A 27,315-nucleotide genomic window follows, 5' to 3' on the forward strand; every position below is an offset into this window, starting at 1 on the left:
TACTCCCTCGGTTCCTAAATATTTGTCTTTTTAGAGATTTCAATAAGTGACTACATACGGAGCAAAATGAGTGAATCTACACTCTAAAATATGTCTATGTACATAATGTGGTAGTCCATTTGAAATCTCTAAAAAGACAAATATTTAGAAAGGGAGAGACTAATACACGTAATTTGTCAGTTAAATTGCTGATCTAGGCGTGCCTTACGGGGTGAAAGGAGATGGTTTGTTGCTGGTGGATTTTATCCTCCTCCTCTCGAGGACATGAGTCGGCACGCATGACGAAGCCGCAGCCATCAGCTAGCTCAGTCCCTAAACCCTATAGAAAGCTAGGTGCAAGTTGGAGACGTCGGATCAAGCGAAGATTGCCTGAAAGCGGACCGGGGACGGAGACCAGAGCGTGCATGCATGGAAACCGACCTGCGAAGACCGGCGATCGCGCTCACGCTCAAGCTCATCACCGCCGTCAAATGGCATCTTCCCGGCCAATGGCAAGCTACCCAGGCTGCCACCACCACCGTCGTCCATCGGCGTGGTGTGGTTGTCAACGGCCCAGCAGGGGTCACGGCTGACCCAAGCGCGTGAAACGGCGCAGCGAGACAAGCGACGGGTAAAAGGGCGGTGGATGATCACTGCAACTTGAGGAGGCGACTGATGAGTGATGGAGGACGACGGGTCAGCCAGTTCACACCCGGGTCACGGATCGGGGTCAAAGGTGCCTGCCGCTCTGAGACTCTGGCACGGCCACGCCGGAGGAAGCTCAGTTGTCGTTGTCGGAGACATCGTGAGTCGCCGTCGCCGGGCTCGAAACCTAGGGGCGGGAAATGGTTTTGTTTCCGGGCGCGCATTGTTGCTTGCTCGGTAGCGTCACGAAGATATCGCCAAGGCCAGAGACAAAACGCTTGCGTTGCAGATAGCCATGAAAATGCTAAAACCATGCGACGCCGCATTTTTCTCGGACCACGCAGGTCTATTCAGTTCGGAGCAGACAATTCTGAGGTCTCCAGGAACGTTGGCGTTTATCGACTGAAAACACAAGGTCCAAAGCAGAGTTCTGAATCTGTGGCGAACCAGGAACGTTGACATAACACTGAAAGCGGGAAGCTGACCCCCCCGGTAAAACAGCGCCACAATCAGCGGTCAAGCACAGCTGTGCTTCTCGCGGGGGTTGCGACAACGATTGCTAGAGTCGGCAGAATAAGCTAACACCAGTATGATATCCGGATGTAACGACAGACATCATGGGCCCTCAAGGGCTAGGCACCTCATACGCCGGGACGACTCCTGAGTTGGGTTTCAGCGCTGAACGTCGACTGCGAGCGATCGGAGGCCCCTTTTTTAAGACTATAGCCACGCGTTCGCCTGATAAGGCAAAAACCCTTGCACAAAACTGCAGACGACCATGAAAATGCTGAGACCATACAACACTGTATTTTCGCTGGACCATGCAAATCCACTCGGTTCAGAGCAGACAATTTTGAGGTCTTCAGAGTCTGGCATCTACTGGGAGTCTGGGACGTAACGTCCAGCGCAGAATTCCGAATCCAGAAGCCCAGCCAGGAACGCTGACAGAGACACGACCAGCAGTCAACCACGGATATGCATCTGGCGCCGATCGCGACATGAATGAAGTTCATGTCGGCAGCACAAACCAACAAATAGTATGATATCTGTATGTGGTTGGTTGAGGTAACAATATTCAGGACCAATATTGGACGAGTTAGATCTGCATCCAAGTCAAATTTTGAATGTTCTTGGAAAGTCGGAAGGATGCAATGGTGACTGGGTGATAATTCATGGTGAGCAGTGACTGAAATGAACACAGAAAGCAGGGGCAGGGGAATTACAGGTCGCATCATAAGTATTCCACATCATCGAGTTACAAAAAGAATCATACCAACATCATCATAAGACTAGCAAAAAGAAACCCAAATGAGACACCCATGAACAAATTGGCGGAAAACGTTCATGAAAGCAGCATTCAGTTCCTGCCTCTCCAGATTTAGCCTGAACAAATCAGTCATCAGCTTAGGTATCCATATCGCTAGCATCTATCCGAAACAAATAGCACCCAAGAAAATCAAGACGAGGTAGGATGCCGCACCAATTCATTAAGAAAGAAACTGCAGACACAAAATGGTGGAAATCACTGATGGAAGCAGTCCAGTTCAAGAAGCATGAAAGGCATTGTTCATGCCTCTCCAGATTTGGTCTGAATTAATCAGCTCATCAGCTTAGCTATCCACATAAACTATCATCGGCATCTATCTGATCACACACTGACTACTGAGAGCTTCTCTACGAGATGGCAGTGCGTGTTTTAAAGCTGACACACTTGTTGTTACGTCTAACAATGAGATATGCAATTTCGCAGTTCTTCGGCCCTCACTCTAGTGTCATAGTAGAGTCTTCGGCCCCGGCTCTAGTGTCATACCACTTCTCTTAACTGCCGGAACCTGTCCATCTGTATTCGCTGTATGTCTAGAAACGAAGGCTGTCCCTTCCATCTCATCGCTGCCACTGCCCCCCGTTTCAATATCAATGTCTTCATAATCATGTCGACGTGAGAATGAGATCTTCATAAGATCAACATCAGTATCCGGGTCATCTTCCACTTTTGCATGGCGAGCACCAGCTGGTTCATCTTCTACCTCCCCAACACGGTTGGCTGGTGGAGCTCTCACTCCCTCTTGTATGTATATCTGGAACTTGTGCTTGGAAGCCTGTACCTTCGTGCAGAAGACTTCTAGAAAGTTACTCAGGTATCCTTGACGTTAGGCCTACCACCTGACGGAGATTCTCGTACATGGTCTGAAATACCAAAGTACCTATATCAGACATTAGGATTTAGGAGCGGTGCACTGGAAGGAAACTACAGTTACTAACTTCAGACTGAAGGAGCCACCACCTGACGGAGATTCTCGTACATGGTCTGAAATACCAAAGTACCTATATCAGACATTAGGATTTAGGAGCGGTGCACTGGAAGGAAACTACAGTTACTAACTTCAGACTGAAGGAGCCATTGTGCAAGAACTCAAAATATTGTACACTTTCAAAAAGGCACATTCAGGACCTACAGTTACTAACTTCAGATTAGTAGCTCCAACCAAACGTACCCCTTCGCCACTGCTTACGGTGGAGATTGAACTGAACTACCTATTTCAGTAGATGCATATAGTCATATATCCTAGTCCTTAAAAAGGGACATCAATGCCCGGTAATCCACTTCTGAGCCCAGGCTCAGCTGCACAGTAACTATTCCCATGTTATTCCTCACTATTCAATTAGCGCTTCCCAGGTTATCCTGCAGAATATATTTGTTCAGTTAAAATCCTAGTGCATAAGTCATCTACCATTAGTACATGGATAAATAGTCCTGGTGATAGTTGGAGTCTGTCAGAGGAAAGTTAGGACCGGCAGAGTATAAGTCATAGCAGGCAGGAGAGCTCACCAGCATGCATTGTTCTGATGCAGAGGCCGGGGGTAATCCTCCTTTTCCAAAAAAAAAAGGAGAGCTCACCGGCGGTGCATCTTTGTACTACTCAAGTTATAGCCTATGGACACTGTTCTGTACTGCGGCTAGCTTGCAACTGCTATTCACATCGTTGTGGAGTAAGTGTGTATGCGGAAGCCCACGTAATCCCGCATAAATTATGTGTGCAGCCTACTTAATCCCACATAAATTATGTGGGTAGATGCGGCGTCACACGGGACGCCCGCAGGTCATCCCACTTACAGTGTGACTAGCGAGTGGTTGAAAGCACAGCTGGCCCATCAACACAATAATCCTTCAAGGTCATACTGAATGGATCAACCACATTACCATTTTTTCCAAATTATCGTACCTCAAACACCTAGTAAATCCTAATAACCCACGCAATGGAGCCTTTGGCTAAAATAAAATTTAAAGAAAAAAGAAAATAAGTCATTCAGCGGACATTCCTTGCGTCATTTAGCTGCCAAGTGGCAACCAGAAGCAAGTCCAAAAAGACAGTAGGACATTTAATAAGCATGTAAAGAAACAATAATTCGTCTGTAAGCCAAATGACAGATATATAATCATCAGTGGATCACACTCAAATGGTTTCGTAGTGTAGTGGTTAGCACTCCAGACTTTGAATCTGGCGACCTGGGTTCGAATCCCGGCGAGACCTACATTTTAAGCTGGCATTTTAGTTTTTCCATGGTACAATGTACTCACATGTTTATGGCATTTAGTACTGGAGAAAAATATTGCTCACAATATTTTAGCTGACATTCAGTGTTTCCAGGGTAGAATGTACTCCTATTTTTGCCAGCATTTAGTATTTCCCTGGTACAATGTACCCAGACCATCCATTGTACAGATACTCAGTCTATTGACTAATAACACTTCAAACATACCTCTGTCTTCTGATTTACATTGGTGTGACTATAGCCTCGCCAAAATTTACATTTCACTATCAAGAAAGGCAAATTCCCTGGACCCTGCGCAAGCAAGGAGTTACGTGCACTGAGCAGCCCTTTTATCAAGAAAGGCAAATTCAGTACCTATAGTCACCAACTTCAGATTATTGTTGCAACCGAGCGTACCCCTTCCCCACTACTTACGCTGGAGACTGAACTGAACTGCTTATTTCCCTAGATGCACGTACCCTTGTTCTTAATATGGGACATCAGTGCCTCATTAATATTCTATTCTAGCAATGCGACGCAGACCCGTCACTCAAAATCTTGTATTCTAGCAATGTGAGTGAGCATGAAGAAGGAACTGCAATGGCCACTAACGAGTAGTTGAAAGCACACCTGGCCAATCAAAACAATTATCCCTCAAGGTCATACTGAATGGACCGACTATATTACTTGTTCCAAATTATCATACCTCAAACACCTAGTAAATCCTATAGCAATCAACGAGACAAAATGACGTACCCATGCAATGAAGTATTTAGCTAAAATGAATTGAAAAGAAAAGACAAAATAAGTCACTCATCGGATATTCCTTGATCCATTTAGCTGCCAAGTGGCAACCGGAACTAGTCCAAAAAGGCAGAAAGAAATTTAACAGGAAGCATCGAGTAGAGAAACAATATTTTGTCTGTAAGCCAAATGACAGATATATAACCATCATGGATCACACTCAACCAAATGACAGATATATAACCATCGTGGATCGCACTCAACAAATGGTTTCGTAGTGTAGTGGTTAGCACTCCAGACTTTGAATCTGGCGACCTGGGTTCGAATCCCGGCGAGACCTACTTTTTTAGCTGGCGCTTTAGTATTTCCATGCATAATGTACTCACATTTTTTTATGACATTTAGTATTGGGGAAAAATATCGACTCACAATTTTTTTTGCTTACATTTAGTGTTTCCATGGTAGGATGTACCCAAACCTTCCATGGTACAAAAACTCAGTCTAGAGGTTCATAACACTTACAACATCCCTGTCTTCTGATTTATATTGGTGTGACTATAAGTCTATAACCTTACAGTACACTATCAATAAAGGCACATTCAGTACCTATAGCGACAAACTTCAGACTGGTCACTGCAACCGAATGTATCCCTTCCGCACTCTTATGGTGGAGACCCAACTGAACTACTTATTCCCATAAGATGCGGATACCCGTGTTCTTAAGATGGAACATCAATGGCTAATTAAATATTTTATTCTAGCAATGTGTTGCAGACCCATACAAGAACTCAAAATATTGTATTCTAGCAATGTGATTGAACATGAAGAAGGAACTGCAATGGCCACTAGTGAGTGGTTGAAAGCACATCTGGCAATCAAAACAATCATCTTCAAGGCCATATAGAATGTATCGACCATACTACTTTTTCCAAATTATTGTACCGCATACACCTAGTAAATCTTAATAGCAACTCACTGACACAACATGATCGTACCCATGCAATGGAGCCTTTGGCTAATATGAATTGAAAAGAAAAGAGAAATAAGTCATTCATCGGAAATTCCTTGCTCCATTTAGCTAACAAGTGGCAACCGGAAGCAAATCCAAAAAAACAGAAGGAAATTTAAGAGGAAGCGTCGAGTAAAGAAACAATATTTTGTCTGCAAACCAAATGACAGAAATATAACCATCAGTGAGTCACACTCAACAAATGGTTTCGTAGTGTAGTGGTTAGCACTCCAGACTTTGAATCTGGCGACCTGGGTTCGAATCCCGGCGAGACCTACTTTTTTAGCTGGCATTTTAGTGTTTCCATGGTACAATGTACTCACATTTTTTTATGACATTTAGTATTTGGGAAAAATATTGATTCAATTTTTGCTGACATTTATTATTTCCAGTGTAGAATGTACTCCTATTTTTGCTGACATTTAGTACTTCCCTGGTACAATGTACTCAGAGCTTCTGTGGTACAAATACTCACAGTCTAGAGGCTAATAACACTTGAAACATACCTCTGTCTTCTGATTTACATTGGTGTGACTATAACCTCGCCAAAATTTATATTTCACTATCAAGAAAGGCAAATTCCCCGGACCCTGCACTGCCCTTTTATCAAGAAAGGCAAATTCAGTACCTGTAGTTACTAACTTGAGATTAGTACCTGCAACCGAACGTACCCCTTCCCAACTACTTACGCAGGAGATGAACTGAACTACTTATTTCCCTAGATGCGTGTACCCTTGTTCTTAAAATGGGACATCAATGCGTCACTAATATTCTATTCTAGCAATGTGATGCAGACCCGTACAGTCAAAATGAGCATGAAGAAGGAACTGCAATGGCCACTAGCGAGTGGTTGAAAGCACAGCTGGACAATCAAAACAATTATCCCTCAAGGACCGACTATATTACTTGTTCCAAATTATCATACCTCAAACACCTAAATCCTAGAGCAATCGATGAGACAAAACGACATACCCATGCAATGAAGTATTTAGCTAAAATGAATTGAAAAGAGAAGAGAAAATAAGTCATTCATCGGATATTCCTTGCTCCATTTAGCTGCAAAGTAGCGATCGGAACTAGTCCAACAAGGCAGAAGGAAATTAAACAGGAAGCATCAAGTAAAGAAACAATATTTCGTCTGTAAGCCAAGTGACAGAAATATAACCATCGGTGGATCACACCCATCAATTGGTTTCGTAGTGTAGTGGTTAGCACTCGACTTTGAATCTGGCGACCTGGGTTCGAATCCCGGCGAGACCTACTTTTTTAGCTGGCATTTTAGTGTTTCCATGGTACAATGTACTCACATTTTTTTTATGACATTTAGTATTTGCGAAAAATATTGATTCAATTTTTGCTGACATTTATTATTTCCAGTGTAGAATGTACTCCTATTTTTGCTGACATTTAGTACTTCCCTGGTACAATGTACTCAGAGCTTCCATGGTACAAATACTCAACAGTCTAGAGGCTAATAACACTTGAAACATACCTCTGTCTTCTGATTTACATTGGTGTGACTATAACCTCGCCAAAATTTATATTTCACTATCAAGAAAGGCAAATTCCCCGGACCCTGCGCTGCCCATTTATCAAGAAAGGCAAATTCAGTACCTGTAGTTACTAACTTGAGATTAGTAGCTGCAACCGAACGTACCCCTTCCCAACTACTTACGCTGGAGATGAACTGGACTACTTATTTCCCTAGATGCGCGTACCCTTTTTCTTAAAATGGGACATCAATGCGTCACTAATATTCTATTCTAGCAATGTGATGCAGACCCGTACAGTCAAAATGAGCATGAAGAAGAAACTGCAATGGCCACTTGCGAGTGGTTGAAAGCACAGCTGAACAACCAAAACAATTATCCCTCAAGGACCGACTATATTGTTCCAAATTATCATACCTCAAACTCCTAAATCCTATAGCAATCAACGAGACAAAATCACATACCCATGCAATGAAGCATTTAGCTAAAATGAATTGAAAAGAGAAGAGAAAATAAGTCATTCAACGGATATTCCTTGCTCCAATTAGCTGCCAAGTAGCGATCGGAACTAGTCCAACAAGGCAGAAGGAAATTTAACAGGAAGCATCAAGTAAAGAAACAATATTTCGTCTGTAAACCAAATGACAGAAATATAACCATCGGTGGATCACACCCATCAATTGGTTTCGTAGTGTAGTGGTTAGCACTCCAGACTTTGAATCTGGCGACCTGGGTTCGAATCCCTGCGAGACCTATGTTTTAAGCTGGCATTTTAGTATTTCCATGTACAATGTACTCACATGTTTTTACGACTTTTAGTATTGGGGAAAAATATTGACTCACAATTGTTTTTGCTGACATTTAGTGTTTCCACGGTAGGATGTACTCCCCTCCCGACATTTAGAATTTCTCAGGTACAATGTACCCAGACCTCCCATGGTACAAATACTCGGTCTAGAGGCTAATATCACTTAAACACCCGTCTTCTGATTTATATTGGTATGACTATAACCTTGCCAGAATTTACAGTACACTATCAATAAAGGCACAGTCAGGACCTATAGCCACAAACTTCAGATTAATCGCTGCAACCGAACGTATCCCTTGCCCACTTCTTATGGTGGAGGCCGAACTGAACTACTTAGTTCTATACATGTGTATACTCATGTTCTTAAGATGGAACATCAATAGCTTATTAATTTTCTATTCTAGCAATGTGTTGCAGTCCCATTCCAAAACTCAAAATATTGTATTCTAGCAATGTGATTGAACATGAAGAAGGAACTGCAATGGCCACTAGTGAGTGGTTGAAATCACATCTGGCAATCAAAACAATCATCTTCAAGGCCATATATAATGTATAGACCATACTACTTTTTCCAAATTATTGTACCGCATACACCTAGTAAATCCTAATAGCAACTCACTGACACAACATGATCGTACCCATGCAATGGAGCCCTTGGCTAATATGAATCGAAAAGAAAAGAGAAATAAGTCATTCATCGGAAATTCCTTGCTCCATTTAGCTAACAAGTGGCAACCGGAAGCAAATCCAAAAAAACAAAAGGAAATTTAAGAGGAAGCGTCGAGTAAAGAAACAATATTTTGTCTGCAAACCAAATGACAGAAATATAACCATCAGTGAGTCACACTCAACAAATGGTTTTGTAGTGTAGTGGTTAGCACTCCAGACTTTGAATCTGGCGACCTGGGTTCGAATCCCGGCGAGACCTACTTTTTTAGCTGGCATTTTAGTGTTTCCATGGTACAATGTACTCACATTTTTTTAAGACATTTAGTATTTGGGAAAAATATTGATTCAATTTTTGCTGACATTTATTATTTCCAGTGTAGAATGTACTCCTATTTTTGCTGACATTTAGTACTTCCCTGGTACAATGTACTCAGAGCTTCTGTGGTACAAATACTCACAGTCTAGAGGCTAATAACACTTGAAACATACCTCTGTCTTCTGATTTACATTGGTGTGACTATAACCTGGCCAAAATTTATATTTCACTATCAAGAAAGGCAAATTCCTCGGACCCTGCGCTGCCCTTTTATCAAGAAAGGCAAATTCAGTACCTGTAGTTACTAACTTGAGATTAGTACCTGCAACCGAACGTACCCCTTCCCAACTACTTACGCTGGAGATGAACTGAACTACTTATTTCCCTAGATGCGTGTACCCTTATTCTTAAAATGGGACATCAATGCGTCACTAATATTCTATTCTAGCAATGTGATGCAGACCCGTACAGTCAAAATGAGCATGAAGAAGGAACTGCAATGGCCACTAGCGAGTGGTTGAAAGCACAGCTGGACAATCAAAACAATTATCCCTCAAGGACCGACTATATTACTTGTTCCAAATTATCATACCTCAAACACCTAAATCCTAGAGCAATCAATGAGACAAAATGACATACCCATGCAATGAAGTATTTAGCTAAAATGAATTGAAAAGAGAAGAGAAAATAAGTCATTCATCGGATATTCCTTGCTCCATTTAGCTGCAAAGTAGCGATCGGAACTAGTCCAACAAGGCAGCAGGAAATTTAACAGGAAGCATCAAGTAAAGAAACAATATTTCGTCTGTAAGCCAAATGACAGAAATATAACCATCGGTGGATCACACCCATCAATTGGTTTCGTAGTGTAGTGGTTAGCACTCCAGACTTTGAATCTGGCGACCTGGGTTCGAATCCCTGCGAGACCTATGTTTTAAGCTGGCATTTTAGTATTTCCATGTACAATGTACTCACATGTTTTTACGACTTTTAGTATTGGGGAAAAATATTGACTCACAATTTTTTTTGCTGACATTTAGTGTTTCCGCGGTAGGATGTACTCCCCTCCCGACATTTAGAATTTCTCAGGTACAATGTACCCAGACCTCCCATGGTACAAATACTCGGTCTAGAGGCTAATATCACTTAAACACCCGTCTTCTGATTTATATTGGTATGACTATAACCTGGCCAGAATTTACAGTACACTATCAATAAAAGCACAGTCAGGACCTATAGCCACAAACTTCAGATTAATCGCTGCAACCGAATGTATCCCTTGCCCACTTCTTATGGTGGAGGCCGAACTGAACTACTTAGTTCTATACATGTGTATACTCATAGTTCTTAAGATGGAACATCAATAGCTTATTAATTTTCTATTCTAGCAATGTGTTGCAGTCCCATTCTAAAATTCAAAAAATTGTATTCTAGCAATGTGATTGAACATGAAGAAGGAACTGCAATGGCCACTAGTGAGTGGTTGAAAGCACATCTGGCAATCAAAACAACCATCTTCAAGGCCATATAGAATGTATCGACCATACTACTTTTTCCAAATTATTGTACCGCATACACCTAGTAAATCCTAATAGCAACTCACTGACACAACATGATCGTACCCATGCAATGGAGCCTTTGGCTAAAATGAATTGAAAAGAAAAGAGAAATAAGTCATTCATCGGAAATTCCTTGCTCCATTTAGCTAACAAGTGGCAACCGGAAGCAAATCCAAAAAAACAGAAGGAAACTTAAGAGGAAGAGTCGAGTAAAGAAACAATATTTTGTCTGCAAACCAAATGACAGAAATATAACCATCAGTGAGTCACACTCATCAAATGGTTTCGTAGTGTAGTGGTTAGCACTCCAGACTTTGAATCTGGCGACCTGGGTTCGAATCCCAGCGAGACCTACTTTTTTAGCTGGCATTTTAGTGTTTCGATGGTACAATGTACTCACATTTTTTAATGACATTTAGTATTTGGGAAAAATATTGACTGTCAATTTTTGCTGACATTTATTATTTCCAGTGTAGAATGTACTCCTATTTTTGCTGACATCTAGTACTTCCCTGGTACAATGTACTCAGAGCTTCCATGGTACAAATACTCAGTCTAGAGGCTAATAACACTTGAAACATACCTGTCTTCTGATTTACATTGGTGTGACTATAACCTTGCCAAAATTTATATTTCACTATCAAGAAAGGCAAATTCCCTGGACCCTGCGCTGCCCTTTTATCATGAAAGGCAAATTCAGTACCTGTAGTTACTAACTTGAGATTAGTACCTGCAACCGAACGTACCCCTTCCCAACTACTTACGCTGGAGATGAACTGAACTACTTATTTCCCTAGATGCGCGTACCCTTGTTCTTAAAATGGGACATCAATGCGTCACTAATATTCTATTCTAGCAATGTGATGCAGACCCGTACAGTCAAAATGAGCATGAAGAAGGAACTGCAATGGCCACTAGCGAGTGGTTGAAAGCACAGCTGGACAATCAAAACAATTATCCCTCAAGGACCGACTATATTACTTGTTCCAATTATCATACCTCAAACACCTAAATCCTATAGCAATCAACGAGACAAAATGACATACCCATGCAATGAAGTATTTAGCTAAAATGAATTGAAAAGAGAAGAGAAAATAAGTCATTCATCGGATATTCCTTGCTCCATTTAGCTGCCAAGTAGCGATCAGAACTAGTCCAACAAGGCAGAAGGAAATTTAACAGGAAGCATCAAGTAAAGAAACAATATTTCGTCTGTAAGCCAAATGACAGAAATATAACCATCGGTGGATGACACCCATCAATTGGTTTCATAGTGTAGTGGTTAGCACTCCAGACTTTGAATCTGGCGACCTGAGTTCGAATCCCTGCGAGACCTATGTTTTTAGCTGGCATTTTAGTATTTCCATGTACAATGTACTCACATGTTTTTACGACTTTTAGTATTGAGGAAAAATATTGACTCACAATTTTTTTTGCTGACATTTAGTGTTTCCATGGTAGGATGTACTCCCCTCCTGACATTTAGAATTTCTCAAGTACAATGTACCCAGACCTCCCATGGTACAAATACTCGGTCTAGAGGCTAATATCACTTAAACGCCCGTCTTCTGATTTATATTGGTATGACTATAACCTTGCGAGAATTTACAGTACACTATCAATAAAGGCACAGTCAGGACCTATAGACACAAACTTCAGATTAATAGCTGCAACCGAACGTATCCCTTGGCCACTTCTTATGGTGGAGGCCGAACGGAACTACTTAGTTCTATACATGTGTATACTCATGTTCTTAAGATGGAACATCAATAGCTTATTAATTTTCTATTCTAGCAATGTGTTGCAGTCCCATTCCAAAACTCAAAATATTGTATTCTAGCAATGTGATTGAACATGAAGGAACTGCAATGGCCACTAGTGAGTGGTTGAAAGAACATCTGGCAATCAAAACAATTATCCTTCAAGGCCACACAGAATGTATCGACCATATTACTTTTTCCAACTTATTGTACCTCATAGCTGGTAAATCCTAATAGCAACTCAAGGACACAAAATGATCGTACCCACGCAATGGAGCCTTTGGCTAAAATGAATTGAAAAGAAAAAGAGCAGATATTCCTTGCTCCATTTAGCTGCCAAGTGGCAACCGGAAGCAAATCCAAAAAAACAGACGGAAATTTAAGAGTAAGCGTCGAGTAAAGAAACAATATTTTGTCTGCAAGCCAAATGACAGAAATATAACCATCAGTGAGTCACACTCAACAAATGGTTTCGTAGTGTAGTGGTTAGCACTCCAGACTTTGAATCTGGCGACCTGGGTTCAAATCTCAGCGAGACCTACTTTTTGAGCTGGCATTTTAGTGTTTCCATGGTACAATATACTCACATTTTTTATGACATTTAGTATTTGGGAAAAATATTGACTCTCAATTTTTAGCTGACATTTCGTGCTTCCAGGGTAGAATGTACTCCTGTTTTTGCTGACATTTAGTATTTCCCTGGTATACAATGTACTCAGAGCTTCCATGGTACAAATACTCAGTCTTTTTTTTCGAGAAAACGCAAATGGCTTTTGCATTTCATTGCATTGGAAAGAGAGGGGATTTACATCCTCCTAGGAGGCAGTTTTTACACAGCCAACAGGGGCTCAGTGAACATCCCAGGATGATGGCAAAACGACCCTGAGCCCTTGAGCCCCGGCCTTTGCCCAACATCGGGTCTCGTCTTTAATCCTGTCTACAAGCTCATTCAGCGATGGGTTCACATGGTCGAAAACACACGTTCCTATGCTTCCAAATCATCCACGGCACCAAAAGCGCCACGGATTTGAGCGCCTTGCGAAGCGCTGGCGGTGTGAATTCCTTTGCGCGCAGCCACCAATCCATGAGCGAACCGTCGTGCTCGGGCGCCGGCGCCGGTAAGCGCAGCCAAGATAGGACCTCATGCCATGTCTGCTTAGTGAATGGGCACGTGAGCATCAGGTGCCTAATCGTCTCCGGTTCCTGGTCGCACAGAAGGCACCGCGGGTGGTGTTGCAGGCCACGACGTGCAAGTCTCTCCGCGGTCCAGCAGCGATCTTGACATGCCAGCCAGTGGAAGAACTTCACCTTGGGCGGTGCCCAGCTCCTCCAAATGAGCTTCCAGGAGTGGCAGCCCGTCGCGCCCTGGAAGGTTTCCCGGTAGCAAGACTGGGCGGTGTAAACGCCGTTGGCTGTCCAGCTCCAGAGCAGCCTGTCCGGCTCATTGGACAACTCGACATGCTGCACTAAGTGCCAGAGCTTTAGGTACTGTCCAATCTCTGGGAGGCCGAGCAGACCATGGATGTCACGCGCCCAGCTGTTGCCGGCCAGGGCCTCCACCACCATTCTCGACTTTTGGCGTTGCTTGGGGATGCACTTGAGAAGCATGGGCGCGAGCTCGCGGACGGATTGGCCGCCGAGCCAGCGATCCTCCCAAAAAAGGGCTGTCCTGCCATCTCTGATGGCCATGGTCGTGGAGGCATAAAAGAGCACGCGCTCCTCCGTCGTAAATTGCAGGTCCAGCCCCTGCTAAGCTTGATTTGTGTCCGTGCGCGCGAGCCAGAGCCAGCGCAACCAAAGCGATAGCCCCGTGCGCTCGAGGTCCCGGATGCCGAGGCCGCCATATTTAAGCGGGCGGCAAACCCGGCGCCAGTTTGACGTGGCAGTGTCCACCATGGGCGTCCGCGCGGCTGGCCCAAAGAAACCCGCGCTGAATCTTCTCTAGTTGCTTCAGGGTTTTCTTTGGAGGCGCTAGCGCTAGCAGTTGATGGATCGGTATCGCGTTAAGCACCGACTTGACGAGCGCTAGCCGTCCCGCTTTGTTCATCAGCCAAGCTTTCCAGGAAGGGAGCCGGCCCGCCACTGCGTCGACGAGGGGTTGCAGCTGGGCTGCGGATGGGCGGCGAGCGGAGAGCGGGATGCCCAGATAAGTTACCGGCAGGGCCACGACGGGACACCCAAGTGGCTCCAACAGCCCCTCACCGTAGTCGCTGGCGTGAAGGACCATGGCCGAGCTCTTGGCGTAATTCACCCGGAGCCCAGAAGCCGTACCGAACACGTCCAGGATGCCTTTGACAGCGGCAATCTCCTTGGTAGTGGCATGGCAGAAAAGCATCACATCATCGGCGTAAAGAGAGATCGCCGGAATGGCTCGCCGGGGATGCAGCTGCTGAAGGATGCCGGTCTGTAGGGCGTGACGCATCAGCCTCCCAAGGGTGTCCACCGCCAGCACGAAGAGTTGTGGGGAGGTGGAGTCACCTTGTCGCAGGCCGCGGTGGTGCCAGATTGGCGGGCCGGGAACTCCATTGACCATGACCCGCGTGCTTGCCGAGGAGAGCAGAATGGCCAGCCACTCCCGGAATCGGTCCCCAAACCCATACTGGCGCAGCACCTCAAAGAGGAAGGGCCACGAGATGGAGTCGAAGGCGCGTGTGAGGTCGAGCTTGAGCATGATCCTGGGTGCGCCAAGTTGGTGCAGCATCTTGAGGGATTGCCGAACTAGGAGGAAGTTGTCGTGGAGGCTACGTCCGGCAATGAACGCGTTTTGGTTGCGGCTTACTAGGGTGTCGAGCTTGGGAGTGAGGCACAATGACAGGACCTTCGCGAAGATCTTGGCCACAATGTGGATCAGGCAGATCGGCCGGTAGTCACCAAGCTTGTGGGCGTCCGCGCGCTTAGGCAGCAGGGTCAGCAGCACTTGGTTAAGCTTGTTGAACCCGCGGCCGCGCAGCGTGTAAAGCAGCTCGAAAACGTCCTGTATGTCATGGCGGATGATGCTCCAGCAGGCGCGCAGAAACTCCACGGTGAAGCCATCCGGTCCAGGCGCTTTGCGCGCCGGCATGCGTTTGATTGCGTCCCATATCTCCTCCTGGCTGAAGGGCGCGTCTAGGCATGCGAGGTCGCCGGGCTCGATGAGTTGGGAGAGGTACAGGGTGTGCGTCCGGTCAACAGCGGTGCCCAGCAAGCCATCAAAATGCGAAAACGCTGCGTTGGCCATCTCCTCATGATCCGTGAGCACATGCCCGTCAACGTCGAGGCTGTATATGCGGTTCTTCTGTCGCCGGTAGGAGCATTGCCGGTGGAAGAAGCTCGTGTTGGCGTCGCCGTCCTTGAGAGACGCGATACGGGCACGTTGCCTAGCGATCGTGCGCTCCATGGATGCCATGCCGAGGTAGGCGAGCTTGAGCTGCTTGCGGAGCCATTCCTCCGGAGGCGAGCACCAAGTCCTCCCGCGCTTTGTCGAAGCGCAAGATCAGCTCGCGGGATATGGCTAGTTTTTCCTGTATGTTGCCCGTGGCTTTGGCGCTCCAACTCGATAAGCGGCGGGCAGTGGCCTGGAGACGCTTGACCAGCCGCCGGAATGGGTCGTCGTCATGCACCAAGCTCCAAGCCGCGGTAACGGTGTCGTGGAAGCCGTCAAGCCTGAGCCAATAGTCCTTGAAGTGGAAGCGTTTGTGCGCCGCCGGCATGGGGGAGCAATCAAGCAGCAGCGGAAAGTGGTCCGACACGACCGAAGCAAGGCACTGGAGGTGGCATTCGCCGTGCGCATCCTCCCAGTCCGACGTGCAAAGGACGTGGTCAAGGTGCACTAGCGTGGGCGGCGATTGCTCATTCGACCACGTGAAGCGACGCCCGTTGAGATATATCTCCTTCAAGGCGAGGTCGTTGATGGTGCGGCGCAACCTTCCCATCATGCGCCGATGCAGGCCACCCATGTTCTTGTCCTCCGTGCGGTATATGAGGTTGAAATCACCACATAGCATCCATGGGCCGGGGCATGCCGCCCGAATATCGCGCAGCTCTTGGAGGAACAAAATTTTGTCCGCGTCGTCTTGGGGTCCATAGACCGTCGTCAGCCACCACGGCGTCCCGGAGACCACGGATTCCTTGGCCGTGAGCGCGTTCTGGGTGAGCAGCGGGTCGGAGATCGTGACAGCCCTGCTCTTCCAGGCTAGGAGGATGCTGCCCCGCGTGCCATCAGCCGGTAGGTACGTGTAGTCGTCGAACTCGGAGCCGAGAATGTCAAGCACAATGGGCAAGTAGATCAAAAGCCATCTTAGTTTCCTGAAGGCATACAATGGAGGCTCCGGTAGTGCCCAACAGAGAGCGGATAGCACTACGTTGGGCGCACGAGTTGAGGCCGCGTACATTCCAAACAGCGATTTTTAGTCCGTGATCCATGAACAAGGGGTCGACGATGAGTGGCAGGCGGACCTAGCTGTCGCCGGCAACGGCCGTGCGCGTGGGGGAGGCGAAGCACGCTGGGATCTCCCGATCGACCAGGGCAGCGATGGCCTTGAGCATGGACAGGGGGATTGGCGCCGCGAACATGTCGTCGTAGGCCTTCATCTCGATGGTTGTGATCTTCTGGTTGGTACCTACGATCCCCAGTGTGCGTAGGATCTGCACATGGGCCCTCCGTCGGCGGCGCCGCCACGGGTGTGGCCGCAGCCGCGGAACGTCCTCGCCGTGGGGCAAAGTTGAGGGGACGACGTGGCCGCTTCCCGAGAGTCGGCAGCGACACACTGATGTGCTTCGTAGCCGCGGCCAGAAACTCGCCGAGCGTCCAAGCCTGCTGCGTGGTGCCGTCCAGATGCCGTCCAGATGCCGGAGAGCGGGGTTTGGGTGCAGGCGACCGCAGATCAGTGTTGGGCGCTGGCGTGGAGGATCCCGGGGGTCGCTGCAGGATGGAAATTGGCCTCTGGGCCCCGGCCTCCGACGCCCCAGTGGCGAGTGGCCCGGCAGCAGCCTCAAAGGGGAGCGCGGTTGGGGGTTCAGGCTCAGCATGGAGCGGCCCAGCCCCATTTGGCCCATCTGGCCCAACAGCGGCCATGCGATGAGGGGAGACCACGGCCGCGGGTGCGATAGCGGTTTGGGCGCCAATCGGTGCGTCACCTCCCGCCAGAACCGCAGAAGTGGAGTCGGGGGACAGCGATGACTGGTCAGCGGGGAATCCTGGGCCTAAGAGTACGCGAGGCGCTGCTTTGCCCCGACAAGGCGGCAGGCGATCCTGGCCGTTCTGAAGCCCCAAGCTCCACAGGCTGCGAGTCTAGGACCTGGCTCAAAAGGGCAAGATCCCGACACGGTGATGGATCAGCGGCGGCAGAGGTGGGACCCGCGGAATCGTCCTCGGGATAGGGGGGAGCCCGATTTTGAACTTCCTGGGCCTTCTGGCTCCTCAGCGACCGATGGAAGCGCGCCAGCTAGCCTCTGAGCAACCGACCGCGCGTCGTCATCGGGTGCGACAGCCGCTCGCGTAGGATCAGCCGCCAAAGCCTGCAGCTGTGGGCCCTTCCTTTTCCCTCTTTTCCCACTTTTGGCTCGGTGACGAGAACGAGCGAGGCCCAGCTGACTCGGCCACGACAGCATGCCGTCCCGCGACGGCCAGACGAGTGACGCCGCCGCCGCCGCCGGCCGAGGCCAGGAGACCGCTGTGTTCAGCCCGTCGGACCGCCCTGAGCGGTCGCAAGCTCGCTAAGCAGGCGCGTCCATGGCCATGCAATCAGCCCGGCCGCCCGGCGCAGCATCAGTGCGCCTTCGTTTCCGGCTGCGGCGCCTTGCCTGGCCATGACCGGAGCCCTGGCCTTGGCCGTGCCCATTACCAGTGTCGCCTCTGCCAGGGTCGTCGTTAGCCTGGGCACCGGGAGGGGGCGCCCGGAGCGGGGTAGTGCGTGCGAGCACGATGGAGACAGGGTACGTGAGCGTCCTGACCTCCGACGCCTCCGAGGGGATGCAGGCTGGTAGCAGTTCGACGATCTCCAGGATGGCGGCGCGGCGGATGTCGGCTGGGTCGTGCACGCGAGCGGACAGGCGAAAGACGGCCAGGTCCGCGCGAGAGCGCGTGCGGGGGTGCAGCCTCTCAATCCAGCAGCTCGCTCCGAGGATGTGCTCGGCGGTGGAGAGGTGCCAAGCTTGAGCGGGGATGCCGCGGAGCTCAAGCTCGACGCGGTGTTCAAACCCGTCGGCGCCGGCATGCGCAAGCTTGCACCAAGGCCGCAGCGACAGCGCGAACCGTGGCGAGCTGATGAAGTGCTCGCCATTGAGACGAAGCATGGTGTCCAGGGAGGAGAAGAGGATGAGGAAGTCCTCAGGGTGGTGCTCGTGCACGGTGAAGTCGCCTTCAAAGAGCTCAAGGGAGCGGTAGAGCAGCTCGGCCACCTCGGCCGCGGCCACCTACGGCCTGTTGCCGGTGATGGATGCCACCATGGCACGGCCAAGGACCCGCTCGGCCTCCTCCATCTCCGTGGACTGCGCCATGATGACCCGCACGGGCACGTCGGGGCGCAGCTGGGGAGTGGCCGCCGGCGACGGGAGCGCGGGAGGCGCCGGTGGGGTGGTGGCCCGACGATGCGTGGGAGGGGCCGGGACCGTGCCGGCACTGCCAGGGGCGTCACGGCGAGGTCGCGCGCCGTCGTTGCGCCAAAAGTCGCAGTCATGAGACTCGTGGCCTGAGGTGAGGCAGCACCTGCACCGGACGTCGTTGGTGCAGTCACGAACCCGGTGGCGGTGGTCGAGGAGTCGAAAGCACAGCCCAGCAACCTCCTCCGGAGATGGGCTGCGACGGCGAGGAGGCGAGCGGCTGGCGGTGTCGTCCTAGCTCGGGCGGCGGCAGCGGTTCCTGCACCGTGGTTGCTGGAACTCGTCCGCGTCGAGTGCGGCCCCGCCGGAAACGCGGTGGACCTCTTAGCGAGGGCCGAGGCGTTGCCTGGCAGGCACGCGGGCGGCCGGCGAGGTGCGGCCAGGGGCCCTAGTCGCCGGCGGCACAGCGGGGGCCAGCGGGGTGAGCGCGACGTCCCTGTAGGAACGCGCCGAGGACTCGCTCTCCGAGCTGAGCCAACAGTCGCCTGAGGACACGCGCTCGCCGGAGAGGGTCACCCGACGGTCGGCGGGGGCGGCGCTTGGGGCCTCCATGGCAGGGAGGAGGGGAGAGGGGAGCTAGGGGTGGGCGGCTGGCACGGGGCGACGACGGCAGGCAGGGGTGTCTCGGAGGGGCTAGAGGATGGGAGCGGAGCTAGGCGGGAGTGGAGCCATCAGTGTCCAGGTTTCAATTACTCACACATCTCATACTCATAGTCTAGAGGCTAATAAAACTTGAAACATACCTCTGTCTTCTGATTTACATTGGTGTCACTATAACCTCGCCAAAATTTACAGTACACTATCTAGAAAGGGACATTCAGTACCTATGCTTGCTAACTTTAGAATAGACGCTGCAACCAAATGTTCCACTTCCCCACTGCTTAAGGTGGAAACTGAACTCACTACTTATTTCAATAGATGCTCATACCCTTGTTCTTAAAATGGGACATCAATGCCTCATTAACATTCTATTCTAGCAATGTGATGCGGATACGTACAAGAGCTCAAAATCTTGTATTCTAGCAATGTGTGTGAACATGGAAAACGAACTGCAAAGGTCAATAGTGAGTGGTTGAAAGCCAAGATGGACAATCAAAACAATTAACCTTCAAGGTCATACTGAATGCCGACCACATGTTCCAAGTTGTAAGGAACTAAGGATAGGAAATGTCTTCACTATGTTCTCCATGTATCATCATTCCGGAAACAGGTTTATTGCAATAAAGTTTGGGCTACAACTTCGTCGCTAAGTCGGCATTACCTCTGTCGTAAAATAGTCGAAGGGGGTGGACCAGTTAAGCGCAGATTCAGTCCTAGGATAGTCAGAGAGGTAAGATGAGATGATAGCGGCAGGCGATGAGCTAGATGGAAGAGGTGCAGGGGGAGGTATGGTTACAACTACTGACCATAGATGTGAGATATCGGAGACGTTAAGAAAGGCAACTCAACCACGACAACAATGGTGCTAATAGAAACAATGCTTTTGCCATGTGCTTATTTTTTAAGGTGCTATAGAATAAGTTGTGAAAAATCCACTACGCTAATCATGTTGAAGCTATATACATTTTGTTATACAATGGTTGTCCCAATGCATCTCCTCTCATATGTTGTGTGTTCTTAAGTGCATAATATATATCCTTGAAGCTTAATAGGCAGACTAAGGCATAGCCTAGTGGTGGGAAGGGGCTGATGCCTTCCCACCCACCCAGGGTTTGCTGCACAAATTATACTGTAGGGGCCTCCCTTACAGTCTTTCAGTCAAAAAAAAGAAAGAAAAAACACCAAGCAAACACTAAACACCTAATAGCACCTCAATGAGACAAAATTATCGCACCAACACAATGGAGCTTTTGGCTAAAATGAATTGAAAAAATAAAAGAAGGTATTTGTCGGATACATTTAGCTGCCAAGTGGCAAATGGAAGTAAGTCCAAAAAAAGGGGAAGGAAATTTAACAGGAACCATCAAGTAAAGGAAAATATTCTAGCTGTATGCCAAATGACAGAAATATAACCATCGGTATACCACACTCAACAAATGGTTTCGTAGTGTAGTGGTTAGCACTCCAGACTTTGAATCTGGCGACCTGGGTTCAAATACCGGCGAGACCTACTTTTTTAGCTGACATTTAAGTATTTCCATGGTACAATGCAGAATGCACTCACATTTTTTTCTGGACATTTAGTATTCGGAAAAATATCGACTCACGATTTTCCAGCTGACATTTAGTGTTCCGGGGTAGAATGTACTCCTATTTTTGCTGACATTTAGTATTTCCTTGGTAGAAGTTACCCAGAACATACAAATACTCACAAGTGAAAGAGAAGTGTATACCTACTAACTTCAGATTAGTCACTGCAACCAAATGTACACCTTCCCCACTTATTACAGTGGAGACTGAACTAAACTACTTATTTCAATACCATTGTTCTTAAAATGAGACATGAATGCCTCATTAATATTCTAGTCTAGCAATGTGATGCGCCGACCCGTGCAAGTACTCAAAATATTGTACTCTAGCAATGTTAGTGAACATGAAGAAGGAACTGCAATGGCCACTATCGAGTGGTTTAAGGCCCAGCTGGGCTATCAAAACAGTTAACCTTCAAGGTCATACTGAATGGACCGACCATGTCACTTGCTCCAAATTGTAATGATAAGTGAAAGGTCTTCTCTACGTTCTCTTTGTATTATCACTCCGGCAACAGGTTTACTGCAATAAATTTTGGGCTACAACTTGTTAATGTGGCCATCTACCGACTATGGACATGCTTGTGACAGCAGCTCGCAATCCTAAGTTGGAAAGGCAATGCTAGTGATTTACATCACAGGCCACTAAGATGGTCTACTGGTCACAATTTAGGTGCAACACAATTTATAAGTGCAAGGAAAGGATTCTCTCTTGAGTACACACCTATTCCTCAAATGACAACTGGGTAAATAATAGCCCCACGGCAAATGATAAGACAAAAAACTATTTGAAGTGACCAAGTAACCAACTTTGCCAACAAAATTAAATGCCAGAAGATATGAGAAGAGACATATGTACCTCGCATAGAAGAGTGAGAATTAAGTAGTTGATTGTCACATGCCGATACAGAACTAGCGTAAAGCAAATGAGCAGAATAAGGTGATGCAGCAGAATTCCAGGAATCCATCCACTGTATAGTCAGTAGCGGAGCATATCCAATTGGCCATAAGCAACGTGGCCACACGAAAAGCACAAAGCAGAATATGCTCCAATCCAACTGCTACCAACTAATTCTTCATGCTGAAACATGTTCTCATGGCCCCTGTATGCCATTGGCACAACAGAACAAAGATAACTGCAAATCGAGATAGGAGTGAGATAAAGTCGATCAACAAGCCTAAGAATTCATAACATATGGCAGCATCAATGGAACAAACTAAACAGATAAATGTTTACCAAAAAGAGACATAGTAAGCTTTCGAGAATATGCAGTACACCTACGAGTCATCCATTTAAAAGAAGGATCAACAATTTTTACATACTGCGGAGGGAAGGCTCTACAACTTCCTAACTATCTTGAGAGAAAGAACAGCACCTCTAAATCTAATGGCACATATCCAACCGTCTAGGACATAAAATTTCCATCTCTATCTTTTTGCTTAATCGTTGTCAATTCTGTGCGACAGATTTACTGGTAATAAGTACTCCCTCTGTCTCAAAATATAAGATGTTTTTTGATACTCCCTTTGTATCAAAAAAATGTCTTACATTTTGAGACAGAGTGAGTACCTGCGAAGTAGTGGTACATGAGAAGTAAGTTGTGAGAAAGGTAGTGCTCTAAAAGTCAGCCACCTAGTGCACCTAGAGGGCCCCCAGGCACTAGGTGACACCCTTCCTGCTAGCCATTTTGCCCCTCGTAGGCCCACCTAATTGGTGTTTATGCACTAGGACCAACTAGAAGACAAAATGGAGATATTTGCCGCCCAACTAGCGTGGAGATATTTGTCGTCCAAGCTCTAAACACACTTTATACCATTACCGTTCTTTTGAAGGGTTGGCAATTTTGTATGAAAAACATGGAAGTATCTGCACGAAAGGCCATTGCATGGTTGCTACATTACTTGGAAGTTGGAACCAGACAACCTCTAGAAGCCGAACATGCTATAAACTAGCAAGCAATATGGGCTTTGAGAAATCTTGCACAATTTCAACCAATCAAAGCTCAAATGGAGACAATTCTCGACAGCACAAGGAAGCAGTATCATAGTAAGTAACAAGATAACTCTGAGTAAATAACTCATGCTGCTCCCTTTTGTTCAGGACTCCAGGGTCGAACAAATTCCATCAAGCATCAACAAGTTTACCAACTGATTAATCTGCCACACCCTATCTGTCCTCAAATTCGCGAAATGCTTGAAGTCAACTGGCGTACGCTTTCTTCTAGTCGATTAACCCAAAGCGCATGTATGGGAAAAGCTACAGGGCGAAATGTGAGGATTCGGAGAGGGGGTGAAACAGAGAGAGGGGCCAGACCTGAGGCCGAAGTGAGGGGGGGAGTGGAGGAGCGGGTAGGCGGTGTTGACGAAGAGTGGCGCGGACGGCCGTTGGCGACCTGGAAGAAGGCGAAGCCGGCGGCCACGGCTGCCAGTTCACGGCAGCCCCGCACGCCGATCTCAAACCCCACCGACACGACCCACAGCACTAGCGTCGCAGCGGAAGAAGGTGCTCATGTCGCCCGCGCCGGTGCGACGGGGCGGCACCCCGTCTTCTGTCATGGCGAGCCGTGAGCTGCACCCATCCACACGCTAGAAGGCTAGCCCCTCCTCTCCTCTTCGTCGGATATTCCTTTCTCCATTTAGCTGCCAAGTGCCAAACAGAAGCAAGTCCAGAAAAAGGGAAGGAAATTTACAGGAATCGAGCAAAGAAACAATATTTTGTCTGTAACCCAAATTACAGAAATATAACCATCAGTGGATCACACTCAACAAATGGTTTCGTAGTGTAGTGGTTAGCACTCCAGACTTTGAATCTGGCGACCTGGGTTCAAATCCCGGTGAGACCTGCTTTTTTAGCTGGCATTTTAGTATTTCCATGGTACAATGTACTCACATTTTTTATGACATTTAGTATTCAGGAAAAAATATTGACTTGAAATTTTTGCTGACATTTAGTGTTTCCAGGGTAGAATATACTTCTATTTTTGCTGACATTTAGTATTTCCCTTGTACAATGTATCAAGACCTTCCATGCTACAAATACTCAGTCTAGCGGCTAATAGCACTTGAAACATACCTCTGTCTTCTGATTTACATTGGTGTGACTATAACCTTGGCAAAATTTACAGTAAACTATCAAGAAAGGCACATCCAGTACCTATATTACTAAGTTCAGATTAGCCGCTGGACGCTGCAACCAAATGTACCCCTTCCGCGCTGCTTACAGTGAAGGCTGAACTGAACTACTGATCCACAGAAGTGAGATATCTGAGATGTGTAAAAAGGGCAACCCTACCACGACGAGGGTGATGCTAATACTAACAGTGTTTTTCCATGTGCTTATATTTTTAAGGTCCATAGAACAAATTGTGGAAAACCCACTATTGACTAGTCATGATGAAGCTAGATAAATTCTGTTATCCAATGGTTCTCCCAATGCATCTCCTCTCGTATGTTGTGTGTTCTTAAGTGCATAATATATATCCTTGAAGCTTAATGATGAAGAAGAGAAAAAACACCAAACAAACACTAAACACCTAGTAAACCCTAATAGCAGCTCAATGACCACACTATGGAGCCTCCGGCTAAAATTTATTGGAAAAAGAAGGTAGTCGTCAGGTGTTCCTTGCTCCATTCAGCTGCCAAGTGGCAAATGGAATAAGTCCAAAAAAAAGGGAAGGAAAATTAACAGGAACCATCAAGTTAAGGCAAATATTCTGTCTGTAAACCTATGACAGAAATATAACAATCAGCGTACCACACTCAACAAATGGTTTCGTAGTGTACTGGTTAGCACTCCAGACTTTGAATCTGGCAACCTGGGTTCAAATCCCGGCGAGACCTACTTTTTTAACTGACATTTTAGTATTTCCATGGTACAATGTAGTCACTTTTTTTCCTGAAATTTAGTATTCGGGTAAAATATCGACTCGCAATTTTTTAGCTGACATTGGTGCTTCCAGGGTAGAATGTAATCCTATTCTTGCTGACATTTAGTATTTCCTTGGTACAATGTACACAGACCTCCATAGTACAAATACTCACAAGTGAAAGAAAAGTGTACACCTACTAACTTCAGATTAGTTGCTGCAACTAAATGTACACCTTGCCCACTGATTACAGTACCGATGTTCTTAAAATGAGACATCAATGCCTCATTAATATTCTATTCTAGCAATGTGATGCTTCAACCCGTGCAAGACCTCCAAATATTGTATTCTAGCAATGTTAGTGAACTTGAAGAAGGAACTGCAATGGCCACTATTGAGTGGTTCAAAGCCCAGCTGGGCAATCAAAACAGTTAACCTCACAAGGTCATACTGAATGGACTGACCATATTATTTGTTCTAAATTGTGATGAATTGATAAAGTGCAAGGTCTTCTGTACGTTCTCTTTGTATTCTCATTTACTTCAATAAAGTTTGGGCTGCAACTTATTAACGTGGCCATCTACCGGCTATGGACATGCTTGTGCCAGCAGCTCGCAATCCTCAGTTGGAAAGCAATGCTAGTTTACTGATTTACATCGAAGGACACTAAGATGGTCTGTTAGTCACAATTTAGGTGCAATGCAACTTATAAGTGCAAGGAAAGGATTCTCTCGAGGAGTATACACACTTATTCTCAAATGAAAACCGGGTAAACAGTAACCCCATGGCAAATGATAAGACATATGAAGTGAGCAAGTAAACCAACTTTGTCAACAAAATAAAATGCCAGGAAATATGAGAAGATATATATGTACCTCGCACAGAAGAGTGAGAATCAGGTAGTTGATTGTCTCATTCCGATACAGAGCCAGCATAAAGCAAATGAGCAGAATAACGTGATGCATGAGAATTCCAGGAATCCATCCACTGTATAGCTGGTAGCAGATCATATCCAATTGGTCATAAGCAAAGTAGCCACATGAAAAGCACTTAGCAGAATATGCTGCAATCCAAGTATTCAACTGCTATCAACTAATTATTCATGCTGAAACATGTTATCAAGGCCCTTGGTTCACCATTGGCACAACAGAACAAAGATAAATGCACATCGAGATAGGAGTGAAATAAAGTCAATCAACAAGCCTAATAAGAATTAATTAAAATAACATATTGCAGCATCAATGGAACATACTGAAGAGATAAAAATTTACCAAAGCAGGACAGAGTAAGCTTTCGAGAATATGCATTACACCTACGAGCCATTACGTTTAAAAGAAGGGTCAACAGTTTTACATGCTGCAGAGGGAAGGCTCTACAACTTCCTAACTATCTTGAGAGAAAGATTTAGCACCTCTAAATCTAATGGCACATATCCGACCATCTAGGACATAAAATTTCCATTTCTATCTTTTTTTTTTCTTAGCATAGTCAATTCTGTGCGACAGATTTACTGGCAATAAGTACATGAGAAGTAATGCTGTGAGAAAGGTAGTGTTCTAAAAGTCAGCCGCCTAGTGCACCTAGAGGGCCACCAGGCACTAGATGACACCCTTCCTGCTAGCCAATTTATCCCTCCTAGGCCCACCTAATTGGCGTTTAGGCACTAGGTGCTGATTTGCTGCCCAACTAGCAGACAAAATAGAGATATTAGCCACCCAACTAGTGGACTCCTCTAAACACACGTTATACCATTACCACTCTTTGAAGGGTTGGCAATTTTGTAGGACAGAACATGGAAGTATTTGCACGCAAGGCCATTGCATGGTTGCACATTTACTTGGAAACTGGAACTATACAACCTCCATAAACAGCAAGGTAGCAAGCAGTATGGTCTCTGAGAAATCTTGCACAATTTCAACCAATCAAAGCTCAAATGGAGACAATTCTCAACAGCACAAGGAAGCAGTGCCGCAGTAACTAACAAGACTAACACTAATAGTGCATAGCTCCTGCTGATCCCTTTTGTCCAGGGTCGAATAGATTGCATCGAGCGCCAACGAATTTAACTCATGCTGTGCCCTCTCTATCCCCAAATTCGTGAATTGCTGGAGGTCAACTAGGCGTACGCTTTCTTCTACTCAAAGCACGTATACGGGAAAAGCACGGAA

At 46.7% G+C, this 27,315-nt stretch overlaps 12 non-coding genes and 1 pseudogene across 12 annotated transcripts; 12 read left to right on the forward strand and 1 right to left on the reverse strand.

Moving 5' to 3' along the window:
• Positions 1-1,843: 1,843 nt before the first annotated feature.
• Positions 1,844-26,227, reverse strand: LOC119277738 (annotated as a pseudogene).
• TRNAQ-UUG lies at positions 4,086-4,157 on the forward strand. The gene has a single exon. It is a non-coding gene; the product is annotated as a tRNA-Gln (tRNA).
• TRNAQ-UUG lies at positions 5,171-5,242 on the forward strand. Its single transcript has one exon. It is a non-coding gene; the product is annotated as a tRNA-Gln (tRNA).
• Positions 6,116-6,187, forward strand: TRNAQ-UUG. Its single transcript has one exon. It is a non-coding gene; the product is annotated as a tRNA-Gln (tRNA).
• TRNAQ-UUG lies at positions 8,084-8,155 on the forward strand. The gene has a single exon. It is a non-coding gene; the product is annotated as a tRNA-Gln (tRNA).
• On the forward strand, positions 9,066-9,137 carry TRNAQ-UUG. The gene has a single exon. It is a non-coding gene; the product is annotated as a tRNA-Gln (tRNA).
• Positions 10,052-10,123, forward strand: TRNAQ-UUG. The gene has a single exon. It is a non-coding gene; the product is annotated as a tRNA-Gln (tRNA).
• On the forward strand, positions 11,035-11,106 carry TRNAQ-UUG. Its single transcript has one exon. It is a non-coding gene; the product is annotated as a tRNA-Gln (tRNA).
• Positions 12,018-12,089, forward strand: TRNAQ-UUG. The gene has a single exon. It is a non-coding gene; the product is annotated as a tRNA-Gln (tRNA).
• Positions 12,982-13,053, forward strand: TRNAQ-UUG. The gene has a single exon. It is a non-coding gene; the product is annotated as a tRNA-Gln (tRNA).
• TRNAQ-UUG lies at positions 21,131-21,202 on the forward strand. Its single transcript has one exon. It is a non-coding gene; the product is annotated as a tRNA-Gln (tRNA).
• On the forward strand, positions 24,053-24,124 carry TRNAQ-UUG. The gene has a single exon. It is a non-coding gene; the product is annotated as a tRNA-Gln (tRNA).
• Positions 25,050-25,121, forward strand: TRNAQ-UUG. The gene has a single exon. It is a non-coding gene; the product is annotated as a tRNA-Gln (tRNA).
• Positions 26,228-27,315: the final 1,088 nt, after the last annotated feature.

This window comes from Triticum dicoccoides, chromosome 3B (genome assembly GCF_002162155.2).
Source record: "Triticum dicoccoides isolate Atlit2015 ecotype Zavitan chromosome 3B, WEW_v2.0, whole genome shotgun sequence".
Taxonomy (NCBI): domain Eukaryota; kingdom Viridiplantae; phylum Streptophyta; class Magnoliopsida; order Poales; family Poaceae; genus Triticum; species Triticum dicoccoides.